The sequence below is a fragment of the Dermacentor silvarum genome, chromosome 5 (assembly GCF_013339745.2).
Source record: "Dermacentor silvarum isolate Dsil-2018 chromosome 5, BIME_Dsil_1.4, whole genome shotgun sequence".
Classification (NCBI taxonomy): domain Eukaryota; kingdom Metazoa; phylum Arthropoda; class Arachnida; order Ixodida; family Ixodidae; genus Dermacentor; species Dermacentor silvarum.
The window spans coordinates 85,059,618-85,064,420 of record NC_051158.1 but is presented as its reverse complement, the minus strand read 5'-3'; positions in this window follow the sequence as shown (position 1 = coordinate 85,064,420).

Here is a 4,803-nt window from a genome sequence, read left to right as displayed (position 1 = left end):
AACTTTCCAGTCCACTAGTCAATTTCAGTTTATACCTCTGTATATCGAAGACATTAAGTTTTCCTGATGAGTCTGTGGTCTGTACAAAGGGAAGTTCGTTGATGTACTATAACGACAACAGCAGAGGGGACCACGGCGGCCGCATTTCGATGGAGGCGGAATGCGACAACACCTGTGTACTTTGATTTAGGTGCACGTTAGAGAACCCCAGGTGGTCCAAATTTCCGGAGTACCCCACTACGGCGTGCCTCATAATCAGATCGTGGTTTTCGCACGTAAAACCCATAATTTTTTTAGAGGGGATGGTAACTTGAAAAACTACGTACACTAATATTATAGGTGAAACAAAAAGTGGTCGCAGTTTCACCTGAAAGGCGAAGCATCAATTGGGATAGCAAATTTGTAGAGAGCTATACGGAGTAATGATAGTAGCTTTATCAGCTGTATAAACTTGGACATGCAGCAGCACCGGCAACACGCAGAACTAATGTCGACGCCGTCGGCGTTTGCCCGCGTTCGCACAAAATGCGTGCGGCGTTGCTGACTGTTGCCGGAGCCTCTGATATAAATAGGCACTCGGTGCCGCAGCTAAAAGTCACCTCCCTTCCATCCCCTCTCTCCCCCCCCCCCCCCCGCCTACGGCCTTTCGCGCATCGGAAGAAGGCGCGTTTGCTCTACATATATGGTGATTGTGAAGGAGGAAAGAGACGCCTTATTCTGCAGCCCTTAAGGAAGCACGGCGCAGAGCGCGCGTTTGTTCTCCGGCGTGGGTTCACTCCCCGTGAAAGAGCGCGTCCCTCGCGCCCTTTCACTGGCACATACAGCGTTCGGCGGCGCGCGGCGACGATTTCATCTCCATTGACGTCATACGGAACCTCACGGCAACGGCGATGGTGACGGCGACGGCGACGACGACGGCGACGCCGACGGCAGAAATCTGCTTTGGAGTGTCCATATAATTGCTATCGCAAAATTGTTCCGTCCGTCCGCACACCGACTGGCCCAATCTTTCACCTAATTGAGCATCAGAAATTGGGATCATTCAAAATAAATAAGAAAACTGGGAAGAACAAAACACACACCAATGCAAAACACCAAAAAAGTTGTCAAATTTACTGCCAGTACTTATACGCTATAAAAAGCGCCGGTTGTTTTCACGTACTTTTTCTTGTAACAATTGCGGCACTAGGCCTGCAATGCGAGAAAACGGCGTGATTCTGTTTATCGGGCCATGCTCATGCGCACTGTCTGAAGAGGCATAAAGAAAAGATGAGTAAAACGGCGAAAGTGCAAAGTCTGTAGCAAAACCTGCGAGGCCGAACACATTGGGCATGCGCAGCATGCGCATTTTTCCCGTGGCCTGCCCCGACAAGCCTAGACCTTGCCTGGGCCATGTAGAGCTTAGGCTTCACTGTAGCAGATGCTGCAAGAAGCGTTCCGCCATTCTGCAGTGTCTGCTCTTGGCTGAAAAAGTGAGCGACTGAGCGTACAAGCGGTGGCGGCAACACATTGCAGTTGTTTCACCAATTCGCAGATCAGTTCTACGAAATCCCGCAAGGTGGAAGAAAATTCATACGGGTTTCCTATGTAGCTTCGCGTTACACTCGGGTGGATGACAATTTGTTCCTTTCATGTTTCGCGAATTGACGGGGCGGCAGATCTCGGATTGTGCTTTCTACGTCTGACGAGCAGCTACAGTTTGGTGAGTATACCTTCAGTTTGATAGTGTTTTGAGAGTTGCGCTTTACCTAAACACCTTGGTGCTAGCGAAGTTAAAAGTAACACTTTGCATTCGTAGTAAAACAAACGTGCTTGTCGAAATGGGCATTGGTATTGCGTGCTGGAGGTTGCCGGTGAGGGAGGCTTTATCCGACTGCAATGCTCTGGTATTGATTGTACGCGTAGAGTAGCGCACGTGTTTTGTGTTATGTCTTTCCGTGGTTAATTTAAAAGTTGTGCTAAACTGTGCACCGCGTGAGCTCACTCCCGTTTCTTTGCTTTATGTACCGCTGTAAGGTGCTCGGTGCATGCAGGCATTATTTCTTTTATTTGTCTTTCATGTCAGGGCGGGGAAATATCATGGAAACTTGTTTGTTTGACGCAGTTTTAGAATATGCTCGTCATTTCGATAACGAGAGCCGTTATTCTACCCATAAATATTTGGCGCTTCTGCTTCCTGCTCTAGCGAAATTGTGGCTTATGCTGCATTGGCGCTGCCATGTTTATCGCATTTGCAGAAACGAAGTTCACGAATGCAGTTGTTTAGACTAAGCATGTGAGATCGGGCTCGTGGGAATATTTATAAAGCACCTATGCTATAGAACATTTTTGCATTTCAAGAGAACTAGTAATTTTGTACGTCTTGTCAGAAATCCCAAATTCACTGTATTAATGGGAAGTAAACTACGTGCTTCACTGTAGGTTAACCAAGTGTTCAACGTAACAATGTTTATAAACAAAGAGGTCAGTGCGTTCTTCACAGCGACATCTACATATTTTTATATTATCAATGAAGCATGGTGCCTTTAATACACATTGTCCTCTGTCATTGGGCTTGCTATGAAAAAGGTGTAATTTTACTATATTGCCGACTATTTTAGAAACTTAAGAACTTCTACTTCAAGTTTCTTTTCGAATGGCCTTACCTCCTTGCAGAACACTCCTTGGGATGAAATCAGGACATTTCACTAAATCAACAGAAAAACCTCAGGGTCAAAAAAAGGTGCCAAGCCTTAAGCATCGGATCGTACAAACGGAATTGATCATTTTGGTACATGTTTTTAATGCGAAAGCATTATATTGCTCATGAAGCGGAAAATCCGGCGATGTGCCCGGAATAGGTACAAAAAGTCACATGGTCAAAGCCGATCAAAGGGAGGCGCGCACCGCGGGGCCGCTGGGTTCCTTGCAGTACCGCGAGATGGCGCTCACCTCCAAGCATCCGCGGCAGCGGCGGCGCCGGCCATGCGGGGGAAAGAAAAAAAAAAGAACCTGAAAGCTCGCATTGGGGCATAACGTTCGCCGCAAGCGTTTCCCGGTAAAGCTTACGGATGCATTAGCTGCAGATGCCGGGAAGCGACAACTGCGGGGCCGGTCTATATGTGTGTGGTGATTTCGGTCTATATGTGCGGTGCGGGGATTTCGGCGAGATATGTCGTGCGTTCCGATGGACGAACCTTCAACTTCGACTTCGCAGTCAGTAGCTGCGCCCGGCTCCTTTGGATGTCCACGGAAGCACGCGAACGAGACGGAGGCGTCATCGGAGAGACGTCGCAATTCCTTCGCATTCATCCACGTGGTGATACCTAAGTTCCCTTTTTTTTCTACCTCTAGCATCTTTCTTCAAGTGTCCAAATTAAATTGAATTGTGGAGAGCATACTGCGCACGAATTTTCATTCCCAGAACCTATACTTCTGTTTTCATTTTCCGCCCCACAGCTCAAGCATCTTGCCATTCTCCTGCGTGGATTTCACCATTTTGACACTGCTGCCACAAATGTCTTTTTTTATCCTTGACACTGCAGGCAGATTCAGTTTTTATTGCCATAAGCAAGTTACTTTCTACTTTCTCACTTATTTAACATAGTACATAGTCAGCAGCATTTCGGCTGATCGAAACGGCACTCGTCAATATTTCAGAATAAGGTGCTTGTTCATGCTTCATGGCAGTTAGTATGTAGCGTGTACTACATACAAAAAATTTGGGTTGCAATCCACACTGCGAAGGTGGTTGTCCAGCGAAGCTGTGAGATCGCCTGATCCGATAGACCAATGTGGTGTAGCATTGAACAATTAGGCAATGCACTACATGAATTGATTGGCAGCAAGAAATGGGCGCGACGCCGTTGCCCATATTGAGGTTGCCGTTGCTTTCGTCGCTCATCCTATTCGCGCTGCCCTGCGAGAGTCCAAACTATGCGTGGACTTCCCATAGCGCTATCACAACACAAAGGAAATCAGTTGCTAGGCAGGTTCTTCTACATATCAAAGTGTATCTACGTCACTCCCTGCTTTGTACGCTATAGCTGCCACTTCCCGGTAACTGCAGCTTATGCAACCGTTATCTTTACTGGGAGACGCATGCGTAATTCCAATGGAGTTAAACACTTTTCGTTTAAAATCATGGAATGGTTTTCTGTCGACTGTTCTGACGAGGGAGACGAAAAAAAAAAATCCCGGGATCCGAGTCATATACTACTTGGCTGTAAAAACTTGCTGTCCGGTACTCCTCTTGTGTAGATTTTAGGACTCCAAAAATGATAAATTACGACCAATAAGCTATGACATTTCGGCACTACATGGTTCCGGTTTATTCCTCGACACATAATGCATCGTTATAAATACATACACGAATATAGTAGAGATATCGGTACGTAGTGGTGCCCTGCAGCATAACACCAGACAATTGTTCGTTATTTTTTATTAACAGCGAATCTGTTTAAGCCAACCGTAATTTGTGGTTCGTGGTGCGTATTATGAAACTACCAAGAAAGAATATAAACTTTCTTGATGAGGCGGGATTCGAACCTGCGCACCCCCCGGTCCCAAGGCGAGCGTCGTAACCACTAGGCTATACAGCTATTTTTTTTCTTTATTTCCGGAGATTCGGCAAACACATTAATACAAACTACTGCATCAGCTGACAATATTCACTTTCCCACCGCTGATGTTTAACTTGCGGTTGAGATTACAAAACTTTCATTTTGACAAAAGCATCCATCAAGATCAATAGTTCATCGTCATAACCTAATTTCTTAAACACTTCACGAAGTTTACTCACATTTTCAGTAAGTAAGAGTTTAC